Source organism: Babylonia areolata, chromosome 25, assembly GCF_041734735.1.
Source record: "Babylonia areolata isolate BAREFJ2019XMU chromosome 25, ASM4173473v1, whole genome shotgun sequence".
NCBI classification, from domain to species: domain Eukaryota; kingdom Metazoa; phylum Mollusca; class Gastropoda; order Neogastropoda; family Buccinidae; genus Babylonia; species Babylonia areolata.
The window spans coordinates 20,763,520-20,782,513 of record NC_134900.1 but is presented as its reverse complement, the minus strand read 5'-3'; the positions used below and the strand labels follow the sequence as shown (position 1 = coordinate 20,782,513).

Here is an 18,994-nt window from a genome sequence, read left to right as displayed (position 1 = left end):
TTTTAGTAAGGAGGAGTTGTGCAGTCCCTTCCCCACTCTCTCGCCTACCGACGCTCACAGTCCCACAGGTGCAGATACTGCCACGTATACGACGGCCTCGGCAGGTGCAGGTTTTTGCATCTCATAAAGGGTGCACTTATAGCTATACACAAGAAAATGGAAATTAAAAGGCACAGACCATTAACACAGAGAGGGGGATAGGTTGGGCTACAAAGAAAATGCTGATTTCTCAGACCTTGTTTATCGATTGATACGTTTGAGTGTTATATGTAGGTCTCTGATAAGGCCTTCAAGGTGAAGAAAAAAGACGCAAAAGCAGATAATTTTGGTGTTCCCAGGCTCCCTGAAGGTCATGATGTACATGTCCCAGTCACCTTGTGCCCAGAGCCATCTTCAGGCACCTGTGTCAACTTGCACAATATCAATTACTCATGTTAGAAGTATACCATGTCACTTTCCGGGGAATACGGAAACAGGAACACACACCCTGCACGCATGCGCCCATCTATGAATTCGGAATGTGGCTGTCAGAATTTTTATTTAAGAAAAAATGTTGCACTCGTTTAGATTGCTGTGAAACTGTTGCATTCACTCAAGTTCACACGACAGGTAGACTCGCGCACAACGCTCTGAGTCTGACTTCACTCCAGCCCAGGGATAAACAACAGAACAAAGTAAAGACACTCCTTTCTTCATATTACAAAATTCAAAGAGAAAGAAAGAAATATTTTGACACTTTCCCTCCCAGGATTATTATTATTACCACTTATCATTATCATTATTATTTATTTTCTTTCTTATTTTGCTGCCCCATCATCTGCACCTTTTCAGTGGCATTACACCCACGCCACTCATTCCGAGTCTCCCATACTCAACGCTTCCTGTCATAATGATATCCCGGCGTCAACCAGGCCCGAGAGATACAGACACTTGCTTTGCTGGTCAGGAAATTAGAGCAACACACCTAAAGACGCATCCGTGAAGTGGATGATACTCGACTGTGTGGACCCAGCCTTCCCATTTAAGCCCACAGCACACTCAGCTCTGGGTAGGAGCCGGCCGCGGGCCAAAAAACCCACCTCCGTTGGGATTCGAACCCGCGTCCTCCAAGCCGGCAGTCCGCGACGCCATGGCGGCTGGTCTACTCCTTGGATAAATTATACATCATTCCAACATTCTAGAGAAAAGCAATCACAAATTCCCCATTCTCCTTTATATTTTCAGGTAAGCCTTCACAATGTTCATGATCTTTGCATAAATGTTGGCATATTATATAAATAATTTATTGGTCTATTTCGTGGCCTTTCAGTTCATTTGAAGATTATTTCTTGTTGGACTTTTCAACTGCAGCACGATCTTTGAAAAAGAAGAGACTTACTGAGTGGATTCTTATTAACCTTTGACTTAATATTCAAAACATTGATATGCGATTTTTTCTCAGGCACTTTCATTATTTCTGGAGCATTGGACGCCCAAAGGAATTATTCTCAAAACTCGTAGACATCGGATTTTGTTTGTTTGCTGTTGTTTTTGTTGTTGTTCGGTTTTATTGTTTTTAGGTGATGGTTGTAATTTGGGGATAGGGGGTTAAACATTTTTAGATGATTTTTACGGTGAGTGTCTTTTAAGTCAGGTCAGATAGATATATCTGCTACTGGTAACCTGGATCCCAGTACTACCTGTCACAGGGTCGAATTGCTGGCGACTAAACCAGCATCCCCACCAGTCCTCTCAGGAGGATGGTGAGGAGGGTAGCTAGACACCCTGATGGAAATAAATGACCCATCAAAGGGCGACAGCTACCTGAGGCCACCCAGCTAAGGGAGTAAACCCTGACAGAAAATCCGGTGTGGGGCCCCTAAGGCGGTTGGACGGCAAACTTTGTCACTTTCCGGCAGCTCCTGCGGCCGCGTTGGCACAAAAACGTAACAGCCTTGCTGTTCCTTTGGATCTGTCAGCGAGGCGGAGAGGGGGGACAAGCTGCATGGGCAACAGTCTGTCTTCCATATTACATAGCCCAGGCTTATATCCGTCCATCCATCCACAAACACCTTGCACCTACAACTTGGAGAGGACACTCCAGCTTCGCTACTAGCACTAGCGTCGGAACAACACGTGAAGGGGGGGGGGGGGGGGGGGTGAGGGGGGGACCCACTCGCATCCCACTGGACAGCTACCGCCCGCCCAAGCTGGGCAGCCCCCAGCCAATTAGGTGCTGTCCCGCCACGACCTGCCTTCTTCTATGGGTGTATGAAGATTAGGAGAATATCCGACAAGCAGGTCGTTAATTTCCGCACCAGGCAAAAAGAAAACTTCAAGACACGGATCAACAATGAAACTGCCCTGTTGGAATGTCCGGACATTGATGCCTGGGCTCTCCCAAGATCTGCAAGACATCAGTGACGCCAGAAAGACGGCCGTCATAAACAGCGAGCTAAAGAGACTAAATGTGGACATTGCCACTCTGTAGGAAACACGGCTGGCTGACTCGGGAACACTAAAGGAGAGGGCCTACACCTTCTTCTGGCAAGGAAAGAGCTTTGATGCCCCAGGAGAGCACGGAGTAGGCTTTGCAGTCAGGAACAGCCTGCTGAACATGATCGAACCAGGCAGCGGCGGTTCAGAACGACTCCTGACTCTCCGCCTCAACACCTCCGAAGGCTATGTCACTCTCGTCAGCGCATATACTCCAACTCTGTCTGCCTCTCCAGACGCCAAGGATGAGTTCTACGAAAATCTCGCATCAACCATAAGGAACATCCCCAGGACAGAACAACTTGTTCTCCTGGGCGACTTCAATGCCAGAGTGGGTGCAGACAACGATTCGTGGCCCTCCTGTGTCGGTTCCTTTGGAGTGGGGAAAATGAATGAGAACGGACAGCGACTACTTGAGTTTTGTGCCTGCCATGAACTGTGCATCGCCAACTCCTTCTTCAGGACGAATCCCCGACACAAAGTCTCTTGGAGGCACCCGCGCTCAAAACATTGGCACCAACTGGATCTGATCCTAGTAAGACGAGCTGCCATCAAAAACCTTCTCCACACTCGCTCTTACCACAGCGCAGACTGCGACACGGACCACTCTCTGGTATGCTGCAAAGTCAGACTGCAACCAAAAAGAAGTTCCACTGCTCAAAGGAACTCTCGCATTGACGTCAGCAAGATGTCTCAGCCTAACCTTGTAGAACAGTTCGCAGAGGCCTTTGAGAGAGAATTCGATGCATTGCAGCCCTGAGACTCTGCCACAGAAAGATGGGAAACGCTACGAGACACCATGCACCGTATTGCTATGGCCACCTTTGGGAAGAAAACCGCAAAGTCCCACGACTGGTTTGAGGCCAAATCATCAGAGATGACTCCCATTATTGAGGCCAAGCGCGCTGCACACACCGAGTACAAACGGTCACCCAGTGAGAACCTGCAAATCCTCAGGGCCGCCAGGAGTAAGGTTCAGCTTAACGCCTGGCGATGTGCAAATGAGTACTGGACAGAGCTCAGCGAAGAGATACAGAATGCTGCTGAAAGAGGCAACATCCGAGGGATGTATGATGGCATCAAGAAGGCACTGGGACCAACACAGAGCAAGACTGCCCCCCTCAAATTCTCCACTGGGGAAGTAATCAACGATCCTAGCCAGCAGATGGAGAGATGGGCGGAACACTACTCCGACATCTACTCCACAGAAAACAGAAAACATGGTGTTTAATTCAGCCCTCGATGCCATCAAGTGCATGCCGGTCATGGAAGAACTTGACGCAGAGCCAACTGAGGACGAACTCAGCAAGGCCATTAACAGCCTGACATCAGGCAAGGCACCTGGCAGCGACGGAATTCCCCCAAACCTCATTAAACACTGCAAGACTACTCTTCTGCATCCTCTGCACACAGTCCACTGTCAGTGCTGGAATGAGGGAGCTGTACCGCAGGATATGAGGGAAGCCAAGATCATCACCCTGTACAAAAACAAGGGCGAAAGGAGCGACTGCAACAACTACAGAGGTATCTCGCTTCTCAGCATTGTAGGCAAAGTCTACGCTCGGGTCCTTCTAATCTGCCTGCAGAAACTGGCCGAACGCGTTTACCCGGAATCACAGTGCGGTTTCCCAGCAGAGAGATCCACGGTAGACATGATCTTCTCCCTTCGCCAAATCCAGAAGTGCAGGGAGCAGAGGATGCCCCTGTATGTCGCATTCATTGGCCTCACCAAGGCCTTTGACCTAGTCAGCAGAGACGGCCTTTTCAGGGCTCTAAGAAAGACTGTCTCTCTCGCATCGGTCTCTACAGTCACAGGCGACGCTGCTTGGTCCAAGCAGACAGCCCAATTAGACATTAGGTCGGATATATTCTATCCAAGTATGGAGGCGAGGTGCTGACAGACAAGCTGACCACCCTGTTCCAGTCTATCTGGGAGAGAGGGGAGGTCCCACAGGATTTCAAGGATGCTTCTATTGTCCACATTTACAAACGGAAGGGAGACAAAACATCCTGCGATGACCACCGTGGAATCTCTCTCCTCTGCATCGCCGGCAAGATCTTCGCTCACATCATACTGAACAGACTTGTTGACCATGTCTCCAACACAGTCATCCCTGAAGCACAGTGTGGCTTCCGCTCAGGCAGGGGAACATGTGACATGGTGTTTACCGTACGCCATATGCAAGAAAAGTGCCGTGAGCAGAACAAGGAGCTCCACATGGTCTTTGTAGACCTGACTAGGGCCTTCGACACGGTGAACCGCCGTGGTCTGTGGAAGATCCTCCTAAAGTTCAGCTGCCCGGAGAGCCTAATCCAGCTGATTGCGTCTTTCCACGATGGCATGCAGGCGAGAGTACAGGAAAATACTGACATGTCAGATCCGTTCCCTGTGGTAAATGGAGTGAAGCAGGGCTGCGTCCTGGCACCCACACTGTTCTCCATTCTCTTCTCTGCCATGCTGATTGACGCCTTCCAAGACTGTGACCGGGGCATCTACATTCAATTTCGCACAGATGGCAAACTTTTCAACTTGCGGCGACTCCACGCCAGGTCCAGGGTGTTTGAGGCACTGTTGAGAGAATTCCTCTTCGCTGATGACTGCGCGCTTGCTGCACACACCCACGAGGACATGCAGTTCATTATGAACAGGTTCTCAACCTCCTGCAGGCGCTTTGGACTCACCATCAGCCTCAGCAAGACCGAGTCCATGTACCAACCAGCTAGCTCACAGAACGCCAGTGGTCCCCCCCACCTGCAATCAAGATCAATGACACAGAGATCAAGTCAGTCGACAAGTTTTGCTACCTGGGCAGCACCCTATGCAGCAACGGAGCCCTTGATGCAGAAGTGACGCTGCGCATCGCCAAGGCCAGCTCCGCCTTTGGCAGACTCAACAACAGGCTGTGGAACAACAAAGGCATCAGGCTCAGCACCAAAATCAAAACCTACAGAGCTGTTGTGCTGACCACCTTGTTGTACTGCTGTGAAAGATGGACGATGTATCGCCGTCACATTCAACAACTTGAGCAGTTTCACCAGAGATGCCTACGAAGAATTCTGGGCGTAAAGTGGCAAGACAGGGTCTCCAACCTCCAGGTCCTAGAGAGGAGTGGCCTGCCCAGCATCGAAAGCCTGCTGATCCTGTGTCAGCTACGCTGGACAGGACACGTTGTCCGCATTACAGACAGCAGGATCCCGAAGATGCTCTTGTATGGCCAGCTGAAGGAAGGCCACCGCAAACTTGGAAGACCCTGCAAGCGCTTCAAGGACACCTTGAAGACAAACCTCAAAGCCTGTGACATAGACATCGCTTCCTGGGAAACTGATGTCCTTGACCACTCTCGCTGGAGGATGCTGTGCTGTAGTGGCATAAAGACGTTTGAAAACAAGAGAATGCTGGCCATTAAGGAGAAGCGTGAGCGAAGGAAGCGGGGCTCAACTTCTGGAGACGTTTTCCCTTGCAACACCTGTGGGAAGTGCTGCGCATCCAGAATCGGCCTCGTCTCCCATATGAGGACACACACCAACAGATAAGGCTGCCTGTCTATTCATCCGACGGGAGACTCCATCATACACTTTAATAATTGCACTCGTCAAGGCTACTCCCCTGTAGTGTCTCCATTTTTATCTGCAGGCACAGAGATGGATTTTGCCCAGTCCGACAGATAAGCCTGCCTGCCTACTCATCCGTCGGACCGACAGGAGACTCCATCACTCTATCCACGGTCAGCCATGACCGAAGGAGGCCTACTACTTTTAAAGTATATATTGGATAAAAACATCACGCTTAATTGTTGATCACACGTCTAATCACCGGCATACCCTCCCTACACTACCTTGGTGTACGGTGTGGTCGGTACAGGTTGCACAAACAGTGTGAACAGAACTTGAACCAGTGCATCCGTGTGCTCATGTTAGTTCAGAACGAGACTGTTGATTCACCGCTTCAGCAGCTGGTGAAATATCTTCACTGTAGTGGTGTTTTAGGACTCAGTCCTGTCATGCAATTATTCTTTTGTTCTGCTTCTTCTTTACTGAAGTAGTTATAATTGAAAGCCGGGAGCGCTGGCTGCGTGATATCTATCATTTGGAGACACGAAAGGAAAAGATGGTTGCCTTGATCGTATCGACATGTTGTTGCACCATCCTTCATTCTACGGCAGTCCATAATTCATGGTTCCTGTTTTTCTGTCTGGGAAACATGTATTGCGCATTAGTTTTTTCAGTGTCATTGCTATTATTCAGTGGTAGGTCAGCTGTGTTTGTCATATATCCTCGGGGAAAAAACAACATAATAACGATCTTGCCATTTTCTGTGAACCGTGAAAGGTACGTGGTGAGTACCAACAGTGTGAATAACGTTGCCGGTACTGACGTGTCTTCCTGTTTTCTGTGAACCGTGAAAGGTACGTGGTGAGTACCAACAGTGTGAATAACGTTGCCGGTACGTGTCTTTCTGTTTTCTGTGAACCGTGAAAGGTACGTGGTGAGTACCAACAGTGTGAATAACGTTGCCGGTACTGACGTGTCTTTCTGTTTTCTGTGAACCGTGAAAGGTACGTGGTGAGTACCAACAGTGTGAATAACGTTGCCGGTACGTGTCTTTCTGTTTTCTGTGAACCGTGAAAGGTACGTGGTGAGTACCAACAGTGTGAATAACGTTGCCGGTACGTGTCTTTCTGTTTTCTGTGAACCGTGAAAGGTACGTGGTGAGTACCAACAGTGTGAATAACGTTGCCGGTACGTGTCTTTCTGTTTTCTGTCTGCTATTTTTTTGGCTTGTGGTTTGTTTTTGTTTTTTCCAGTTTGGTCAGGAAGTGGATGCCAAACCAAGGCTGAATGCACGACGCTTCTGGTAGATTCCGTATGTTACTGGCAAAATCTGTTCTATTCTTTTAATGGTCACACACACACCCCCTCCCCAACCCCCCCCTCCCCCTCCACCCCATAGCCCCCTACGCCCCCCCCCCCAAAAAAAAAACAACAAACAAACAAACAACAAAACAAAAACAAAACAAAACCCAACAACAACAACAACAAAACACTGCAGTCGGATTAAGCTGCTGTACTCTACAGTGAACCCCAGTCCACTGAAAAATCGAGACTGATTTTGTTTTGTGTGCTTTTTGTTTTCTTTTTCCTTTTTGTTTGTTTTATGAAGGGAAAGTGGGGTAGATGCAGGAGAGGAAGTGGTGAGATGGGTAGTGATACCTTTATTAATGATATATTCGTCAGTGATACCATTCTGACGAAGACTCTGCCGTTAAGATACTCATTTCAATTCATTTCAAAATACGTTATTGTCTGCTTCAACCAAAACAGTAAATTCTCTTTCGGCTCACTCAAAATGCCCATCAGCAAATATTAAAGAGAAAAACGAGTAAACTGACACACCCTTCCCTGATTACCACGCACACATCAGTTATCATATATATATATATATATATATATATATATATATATATATATATATATATATATATATATATAAAGAAAAACATTCGGGTAAGATAATATTACATTTTAAGATAGAGTGAAACAACTCTCTCTCTCTCTCTCTCTCTCTCTCTCTCTCTCTCTCTCTCTCTCTGTATGTGTGTGTGCGTGTGTGTGTGTGTGTGTTTGTGTGTGTGCGCGCGCGCGCGTGTGTGTGCGTGTGTGCAAGTATGTGTGCGTGCGCGTGAGTGTGCATTTCAATCATCATAAAAAGGAAAATATTCAATAAGATAATTATAACATTTTAAAAGATGAATGTTCATTTAACAAATATCACATCGAAAAACAAAAGAACAACTGGCGCACCCTTTCATGATCACAACGCACATATAGATTATCATGTAAAATAACAAATGAAATGAAATTAATCCGTACACACTTCCCTTACCGCTAAACAGACATCAATCATCATATCAAAGGAAAATAAAGACAATTCTAACTTTTAAGACATGAAATCGCATTTGGAACGTTTAAAAACCGCCACCCAAACCACAAGCATGCAAGAAACCTTCTCACACCCCTCCGCAGCAATACAAAACACCACGCTATCACACATAACTTATAGGACGCGCGCGCGCGTGTGTGTCTTTGTGTGTGTGTGTGCGCGCGCGCGCGAAACATACGTCTCTGTCTCGACTTCTCCTATAACCCTCCCCCTACCCTCACTTCTTTCTTTACACACACATGCATGCATTCATTTCGGGAAGAAAGACAACTATCATCAGAACAATAAACAAACAAAAAAGGCAAGGCCTTCAAGACTCACTTGTGATACACACTAAAGAAATAATGATAATAATGATAATGAATAATTTGAAAAAAAAACTTTCAGAATTAATTCGTTCAAATGTGTGTTGTATTTGTTAATATAATTATTTTTTCCCCTTATGTTCATTCTAGTTGATTCAGTGTTCACTTTATAATATTCATATGCAGTAAACAAGTCAATAGTGCAGTTAGTGTCCCTGTAAGTGTTCTGTCCAGAATTTATATTTCTTTTCTTTTGACAGCAAAGAAGAAAAATGAGCTCATGGTGTCTTCTTACCAGACATAGCATACGTTCCGGCAGCTGGAAAAGGGTAATATAGAGTTTTTGGATCTGGCTTGAACATCAACGAAATAAACCGTCAATGATCCGGAAATACAGCTAAGGTCGGGAGACATACAACCTATTATTGGTATGACTGTGAAGATTGTTTTCCTACTATCATTAAGCCAAATTTGGTATTGGCAGACAAAGTCTCTCTCTCTCTCTCTCTCTCTCTCCTGACTGAACATGGTTTTGGAATTGTGTGGTTGTCCCAGGGTGTAGGAAACGAACAGCAATTTATTGCAGAATTCAGAGACAGACTCATTTGTTCCTTCAAACAAAACTGGCATTCTGACATGGAAAGTAAAGAAAAATATAGATGGTTCTTTTCTTTTAAAAGTATATTTCAACCAGAAACATATCTCAGAATCATTACAGACAAATGGCACAGAATAAATTATGCGAGATTTAGGTTAAGAACTCTGGGGTTTAATGCAAACAGGAGATGGTTTGAACCTGGGACTTCTATACAATCACCATGCCCTCTCTGTGGATACCAAGTGGATGATGAAAAACATTTTCTTTTTCAGTGTGAAATTTATAATACTGTGCGAGAAAAATGCATATTCTTTAAAACAGAGATGGCTAAAAGCCATGATGTTGTTACTGTTTTGTCATGTGATAATGAAATCATAATTAGATCGGTCGCTAAATTCATTGCAGAAGCTCAAACAATGAGACAAAGGTACATAAGTCAGAATAGTATTAACAGCATAGAAGACACTTAATTATAGTTAGTACAGAAGTTGCTATTTTATTTGGACAAAACAGAAAACATTACATTGCATACTTGAGTGTATTGTTGAGGCAGTATGTATTGGTTTGATGTATTTTTTAATGGATGGTCGAGTCAGTCCCCATTCATTTTGGTATATTATTATCATTACATTGTTGTTTTTCTTTAGTTCCGTTTCGCTGAGTTTCTGTCAGGATGTGACTTAAGTGCTTCCAAGTATTGCATATTTTCTTGGTTTAAACTGACTGAAGGGTTCAGAAAAAAAAATATAGTGTTTTGTTGTTTTGAAGCTAAAATATATGGATTTATGTTGTTGCCCCCTTGTCAAAAGACCTTTCTTGGCAATGACAATAAATAATTCCAGTGTCCAGTGTCTCTCTCTCTCTCTCTCTCTCTCTCTCTCTCTCTCTCTCTCTCTCTTCACCCCCCTCTCTCTCTACATTTCTCCCCTGTGTTGCTGCCCCCCCCCACCCCCTGCTCTCTCTCTCTCTCTCTTTCTCTGTGTGTGCTGCTCTCTTGTCTTTTTCCCTCTCTTTCTTTCTCACTTCCCCCGTGTTGCTCTCCGTCCCTGCACCCTACCCCTATCTCTCTTTCTCTCTCCCCCTCTGTGGGTATCCTGTCTCTTTTCTCTTCATATTTGCAACCAGGAGGCTCCCACAATGAAAGTGTGAGCGGAATTATTCTGTGTATGCTTTTCGACTGTTTTAACAGGGACACACACACACACACACACACACACACACACACACACACACACACACACACACACACACACACACAAGTTTCAAGTTTTGATTATCCTTTCACTCATATTGGAATATGGAGGATTACTGCAAAATAAACTTTTTATGCCCAGAACAAACATTTCCAAATACACAACAATGTCACATAAAAGTAATTAGAAGAAAATTTTGATTATCATTTAAAAGTTTACACTGATGGCTCGGTCCTGGATGATAGCAGTGCAGGATCTGCTTTTGTCATTCCTGACCTAAAAACAGAAAAATCATATTATTTAGGTAAGGGACATTCAATTTTTACAGCTGAATCGGTGGCTATCCTTATGGCTTTAAATCATCTTGTTGATATACCAATCATAATAAGTAATATCCTATTTTGTGTTGATTCTCAATCTGTCTTAAAAGGTTTGCTCCTTTTTGAGAATAATCAAAGAGAAGATTTATTTTTTGAAATTAGGTATTTATTGCACTCCCTATTTGTGAAGGGTACAAATGTTGATTTTTGTTGGATACCATCCCACACTGGATTCCGTTATAACGACCAAGCAGATAGGGCAGCAAAAAGGGGAGCAAAAAATCATATAGATAGTATAAAAGTATATTGCCCATTGTCATACAAGGAAATAAGCAATATACTAGAAAGAGACTTTTATAGGTGCTTGAATTCAAGTCTAAAACCTCGTCAGTTGACTCTCTCAGACTTTGGTCCGATTCGCAGACCAATTCTGAGCTTAGCTCTCAGACTATTATCAAATTCATTACGGACCAAGTATTGTTCTAATGTCAAGTGTATATGCTTTAATAACCTGACAATTGAGCATATAATTTTTCACTGTAGCTTGATGAAGCCTTTTGTACACGAAAGTGTGTCTTCACAAGTGACTGAGAACGTTGATGTTTTTGACTTTTTGCATTCATTATCAGTTGTTTCGCTTGTCAGTTTAACGACTTCTCTTTTACGAAGTCCTTTAAGTAATTTCCTGTAACTGTATTTAGAGGGTTTTTTTTTGTTTGTTTGTTTGTTTGTTTGTTTTGTTTTTCTTTCAAATTTCACCCACATTTTTATCCTCATTTGCCCAGTTTCCCCAAACCCTCCATTCATCCACATCTCCCACCCCTTCTAACCGATAATACTCAGATGTATTCATAAATACTTTTACAAAATGTCTTCAATCACCGATATGTGTGACGGGACATTAAACAAAAATTCCTTCCTTCACATAAAAGTTCAGAAAACGCAAATGTCTTAACTCCAAAAGTACAACTAGGCAACATTTGCAAATCTAATCATCTTACTTACAGCTAAAATGACTTTTTTGCCTCCTTTGAGCATATTACAAAAATTAAAAACCGATTTTGGTGACAAATATTTTTTTAGGAACATATCTATTTCGTAACTGATGATAATTGGGACTTCCCATTATAAAATGAAACTCATCACCAATCGCAGACATGTTACAAACCTTACAAAGCCGTAACTCTCGTGGTATGCCTTTGTGTCTCCCTGTTTCTATTTCCAGCTTATGATTACTACTTCGAAATCTGAAGAAGCTGATAACGTAATTATCAGGCATTTGACTTATATATTTTTCTCTACCAAATCCACTTTTGAAATTTCGATAAAACAAACATTTACTACTCGCCTGTAGAGCATGTCTCCATAGATTTTGAAAACTATCTCTCAAAGCAGTGTTGACATTCTTGCAGAAAGATTCCCTCTCCAAGAAGAATTGAGCATCCCAAACACAGTCATACCCTGTTTCTATTAAAATTTGTCTGATACAACTCATCCATTTTGAAGAATAAGTACCATTTCGACATAAGTCAAGTAATATCAAATATATTTTCCCAGAATATTTTTCTGTGTTTGATATCACTAAGCTGGTCCAAAATCGAACTAATCTCATTTTCTCTAATACACTAATTGGATAAATACCAGTTTCTCTATAAACAATTTGGGTCATAGTATTTCTGTTCAGTTTGAACAAGCGTTTTAAAAATTTCAATTCTAATTTTTCAAGTATATCTACATTTTAATGACCCCATATTTCTGCACCACACAACAAAATAGAAACAATCATAGACTGGTACATGTCCAGAATGATATGTAAAGTTAAATCTTGATTTCTGGTTGACTGAAGTAACGAAAACATAGCTTTTTGGCTCTGTTCATCATTTTTTTAGCTTTGTAAAAAGTTCCGTTTCTACTAAATTCGATGCCAAGATATTTAAAAGAATTGACAACATCCAAACATGCATCATCAAACTTAAAAACAGGATGTAGCGTAGCTTGTTTGTAGAATTAAATATCATCACTTTAGTTTTCTTTACATTGACCACTAGTTTCCATTTTAAACAATATTTGTGAAAAACATTGAGGGACTGTTGTAATCCTTCTTTCGTCTCTGAAAGTAAAATTGTGTCATTTGCATACAACAGTACAAATAATCGCATGTAATTATCTAACTCTGAAATGTTAGCATTCAATAAAAGATCAACAGATGGACTCTGATGCTCAGTCAAATACAACTCTAAATCATTGAGATACAGAGAAAAAAAGCAAAGGCGAGAGATTTTCTCCTTGTCGTACACCCTTACAAATGCTAAAGAAATAAGATTTTTCACCATTTAAAAACACACATGACTTAATTCTATCATACATCTTCATTATGACGCGCAAAATTTTACCATTCACGCCTTCATGAACAAGTTTTTGCCATAACCCACTTCTCCAAACTGAATCAAAGGCTTTTTTAAAATCAACAAAAGCACAGTAAAGTTTCTTCTTTTTCATGGAGAAAACATCAATTAGTGATTTCAAAACAAACATTATTTTGATCTAATGTAGAATGGGACTATCTAAATCCTGCTTGGGCCCCTGAAAGTATATTGTTTACATTGATATAATCAGTCAGTCTAGCATTTAACACTGTAGTGAATAGTTTTCAAACACAGCTGAGCAAAGTTATTCCCCTATAATTATCACAGTCAAGTGTATCACCTTTGCCTTTATACAATGGCAATATCAAGCCGGATACCCATTTTTCTGGTACTACACTTCCGTTCAGTATCTTGTTAAATAATTTACAGTATGTTTCTGTTAGCAAAGGAACGCTGTTAATGATATATTCATTACGAATCATGTCTTCACCGGCACTTTTGCCTTTCTTCAGTCTTTTCATGGCTGAATTAATTTCATCTTCAGTAATACATGCATTTAAAATATCATCATTATCCTCTAAATTGATAATGTGCGTAGCCGTTGTACTGTCAATATGTTCATTATCATTAACGTTAAGGTTGCTGAAATGGTGAAACATGTCTTCTAAATTTATGGGACATGATGTTTTCTTTTTCTTTTTAATTCTATTCCATAGTTCTCTTGAATTGCTTTTGCGTAAACTTCGTAGTTCTCTGTGCCATTTTTTTCTCCACGTCTTTTCTGCTTTCTTTAAAACGGACTTGTAACTTTTGCTGACACTTTCGCGTGTGTTTCTATTTTTACTAGAATTTTTTTTTTTTTTTTTTTTTTTTTTTTTTTAGTCTGTGTTTAGCTTTAAAATATTCTGATCTGCTTCGTTTGCATGTGGAATCAAACCAACTGCGACTATCTCTGTGTTTTGTCTTAGAAGTACACACACACACACACACACACACACGCCCCCTTCTGCACTTGGATTTATTATCCACTATCTATCTATCTATTTATCTCTCTATCTGTCTATCTGCCTGCTTGTCTGTCTGTCTCTATAGATAGACAGATAGATAGATAGATATGTGCGTTTGTGTGTGTTTTGATGATGTTGTTGTTTTCAAATTACAAGCTGAAAACAAAATGAAGAACTGTGCTCCGAACTTAGCGCCACAGCGTGGTGTTCCATTGCCCGGGTCTTGTCATAATGTTGACATGGTTAGTTTGCTGGGCGGGGAGATTAGCCTGTCAGCTCATGGAATCATGGTTTTCTCAGAAACGATCTTGCAGACCGAAATGATGTTGTACTGGCCTCGTCTGTGTCCCGAGGCTTGCAACGTTAGAACGTAGCACAGGTGAGGAAGTTGTTTGGGTTTGGTTTTGTAGATAATGTGTGTGTAGGCAGGGTGGGGAAGGGTCTGAAATGTTTCAGTCTTTTCTTCTTCTTCTTTTTTTTTATTTTTATAGTAAGGATGTATATGGTTGAGGTTTTCATGGTGTTTGTTTCGTGCGTGGCTAGAAGAAGACTGTAATACAGTGTCGTGGATCGTATTGACCGTCCGTATTACGCGCCATGTTTTTTCCCCTGTTCTTTTGATCTCTCCTTTTGATTTGTTTTGTTTTCTCTCGAAAATTGCCTGCTGTATGTATCTCTGTCTTTCTTATCCGACTGGTTGTCTCTCTTTCCCTCTCTCTCTCCGTCCCTATCTCGCCGCCCTCTGTCCTACTCTCTTTCTAATCTCTCTCTCTCCCCCTCTCTCTGTGTTGTATATAATTTTTTTTTATGTATGTATATATATATATATATATATATATATATATATTTGTGTGTGTGTGTGTGTGTTTGGATTTGGATATTGCAATACACTATTACCGGTACACGGAGCGCAATGCAACTGATCTGATGTGCAAACTTTGTAGCGAGGGGGGCGTTGATGAAAAGCATTTGGTCCTGGATTTTCCTGTCCTGCAAGACTTCAAGATCAGAATATATACCACCTAAATTCTATAAATTCCCGTCAGCTGAGATAAGAGTAAGTCATGGCTTCTAGGCAAGAACAGACCATTCGCAATTTCTCTCTCTCTCTCTCTCTCTCTCTCTCTCTCTCTATATATATATATATATATCTGTTTAAAGCATTCAGACAGCGATCAACTCTGATGTCTTAGAATTCTAAACAAAGTTTGTTTCTTGTTGACATTACCGCGTATTATTTGTTGTTTTATTATATGTTCACTTTTAGGGAATGCCAGGTCGACGTACTGATCTGACTAGCTGACACTCATGTTCAATCAGCAGCAGTTAATGGGTAATACATGGTTTCCGTAGCTTGAAATATTTGAAATGGATATGTTTGCTGAGCAGCTTTCACAATATTGAACAGTATGTTGACTTTATACAGACCGTGAAAAAATGAATTCACATATACACAAAATTCAGATGTCTTTTACTCAAAACTCTCCCCAAAACGGATAAGCACTTTTGGCAGGCAACACCCAGTCAAAATATTGCAGTGTTCGGTTACCGTGATTTAATGTGAATTGGACATAGGCCAAAGGAAATCTTGTTTTCTAAATTACCGAGGACTCACACACAATGAAATGTATAAAGAGTTGTATGATATATATATATTTTTTTTCATTATCATTATTACTTCAAAATAAACTGTTGGCTTATGACCGTACATAACCGAACAGTTAACTTGAAAGTGATCTTTTAAAAAGAGACCGGGATAAAAAGTTAATTTGATCTTCTATACAAAGACAGGGACCAATTTTGACAGCTTTAACCAGTTTTGCATCTTGTTTTGTGTCACTGTCGCTTTAATTCTTATCTCGCCGGAGCAACTAATGTATCATAACATATATTGGGTTAAACAAATTAATGTTTATGTCTATATATGTTAAATACCTAACTACAGTCGTCAGGCAAAACGGTTTGTCTTGTCAACAGATAACATCATAATATGAACTTGAACGCGCACCCCGGCCCCACCCCCACCCCGCCGATCCTACCGATTCTTTTGACGATGATTCCGTCTGATAAACCAATTATTATTATATCGTAGATCAGTCAGAATTATCTTCTATAGCGACACTGATGCACTTCGTGCAAACATGTTGTAACATTTTGCCTGACGACTGCAGTTAGGTAACGTGTGACTTGGTTAGTTCTATTTCAGTCTGAAAACGACGTGTTAGATCACAGCCGAGTGCTAGAATAATAATGGCTACTGTTATAAACAGTAATCTGTTCTTCTGGCGACACGTGATAAGTCACTGACACCGTCGATAGATTTTTGTTGTTGTCAGTTGTTGTTGACGCCTCGAATTGTATCACGCATGGCAGTGCACTTTTAGAATTCTAAAACAAAAAACAAACAACAAAAAAAGAAGAAAAAAAGAGGAAGAAGAAGAAATTTTAGGTCAGCGATGGCTGAGGTGCAGGGTACCCGGTTATCGCCTGGTTCACCGAGCAGAGGAGGTATATAATACATTGAAAGAATACTTGAAATAATTATTATCATGTGTGTATCTGTTTAAGAGTTGTGTCCCATTTCAAAATGGCTGCGACCACACAGTGAAAAAGCATCGAAGGGTACTGAATCACTGCTCTTTTCTTTTTTTGGTGGCTGAGGTAAGCCCGAACATAAGCAGTCTATTATCTAACGCAGTTTGAATTCATACAGGAAACAGCGTTTAAGTTCTAAGTTGAACAGCCGTCCAGAATTGTCTAGAGAACAGCACTGGTATGTTGTGTACGTCCGGAGATTAGAAAAGAGAGATAAACCACTCGCGGCAGGCCCCTTCTTACTGTCTATAACAGTGCTGAAGCCGTTCTGGGGCACACACGCAGTGCGGAAGGGTGGGGATAAATCACCCTCTCCTTCCCCACCTGAAGGAAACTAGTCGGTTCTGACGGTTCAGCTGCAGTAAAGCGAAAGTTAAGTTAAGCCTGGAATTTCCCACGTGTAGTAAGATTCGCTGTATACAATGAAAACCGATTCATTTTTGCTTGGTTTTTAGCACGTTTGCATCTGCTTGAATGTAGATAATATAAAAAGAAAATAAAGCAGCTCCCCCCACCACCAACTCCCCCCCCCCCCCCCCCCCCCCCCCCCCCCAGCGCAATGTTGCACATGAGAGAGACAGTTGTAAATTATTGAACTGCGTTTTTGTAACGCTACTTTTTCTTCACACTTTCTGGTTTACATCACCATTTCTTCAACAACAAAAATATATATATATATCAAAACATAAAACACATATTCAGCTCTGTCTCTCTTCTAACATCTGTCTATACATACATACATACATACATGAATACATACACACATAATTTCATATAGATCTATCAGTATGTAAATCTAAATCTATCTATATGTACATAATCATATATATAATTCATATATATACGAATGCTTCATGTTGCCCGAGCAGACCGTTGTATTGTGCTCTTTCTCTCTCTCTAAGTCTCTGTCTCTGTCTCTCTCTCTCTCGGGAGTTTTACATGGCTGTTAAAAGCATCTACGATTCTGTACTAGTATCTGTTCGTGACAAAGGTATTTATTCAGACTTTTTTCAGTGTCCAAGAGGGGTTAAACAAGGTTGTATGCTAAGCTCACAGCTGTTTTCCTTTTTCATCAGTGAATTGGCAGTGGAGTTATCAAAGAAGGGGAGATATGGAATACAAATGATACCTGGCGCAACAGATTTGCTCTTAATGCTATTTGCTGATGATGTTGTTCTCTTGTCTGACACACCCATAGGGTTACAAAATCAATTAAATGCCCTTAAGCAAGAAACAGACAGACTACAACAAACAGTGAATCTCGATAAGACCAATATTATAGTTTTCCGCAATGGAGGTCATCTTTCGACTCGTGAAAAATGGTGCTGTGGTGATAGGGAAATAAAAGTAACCAATACATATAAATATTTAGGAATGTTATTCACAACAAAATTGAGTTTGACATCTGCGTGGGATGAAGCAAACAGAAAAGGGAAAAAAGGTGTAATCCAAATTATAAAATCACTCAGGAGACTGCGTTCGACTGACGCTTTCCCTTAGTTTGGGCGGGGCAAAGGCAGCTCATGAATAATGAATGCGTCTCGCGGCGCAGGCTGCCTGGCTTCAGCAATTTCTGCAAGTGGTTTATCTCTCTTTTCTAATCTCCGGTACGTCAGACCAATCATTGTGTCATGTGTAAACAATGAAAACTGATATCATTTTACATATCACATGACATAATGATGATACTGAACAAAAGGACGAATTTTGTTTTTTCTTTATATACTCAGTACTCATGAAATCATTAGTGCAGATTTTTTGCGAAAATATGCATGATATTTCTGTCAGTAACATATTAATTATTAAGAGGTAAGAACTATAGTTACCTCATTTTCGTAGAGCTGCTGCTTTGTCCTTTGTTTATGTTCATGAAAGATTTATACAGCACCTTTAATGGGTTCTACACACACACACACACACACACACACACACACACACATTCAAACTTAGTGTGCACAGTCATTACATGCAGGTCACTCACTCACACACTCTCAGTCTCTCACACTCTAACTCTTGAGTTCACTGACTCACACTCATTCCAACATTCTTTTATTCTTTACACACATTCTCTCTCTAAGTTTACATGGAGTGATTTACACACACACACACACACACACACACACACACACACACACTATAACACACTTCACATACACGCATACAGGCACGCATACAAGTACACACTAACACAGTT

General features: G+C 41.7%; 1 protein-coding gene across 8 annotated transcripts in view; it reads left to right on the top strand.

The window, feature by feature from the left end:
- LOC143299896 (serine/threonine-protein kinase TBK1-like) overlaps positions 1-18,994 on the top strand; it is a 211,842-nt gene that overhangs the window by 113,509 nt on the left and 79,339 nt on the right. Inside the window, exon 1 of one of the 8 annotated variants that reach the window (XM_076613398.1) lies at positions 14,471-14,584. The exons of 6 other annotated variants lie outside the window; for them this stretch is intronic. The gene's annotated coding sequence lies outside the window, so the exon portion shown is untranslated. Of the gene's footprint in view, positions 1-14,470; positions 14,585-16,778; positions 16,867-18,994 lie in introns of those variants that run through there. One more of the 8 variants, XM_076613396.1, reaches the window with a different exon arrangement.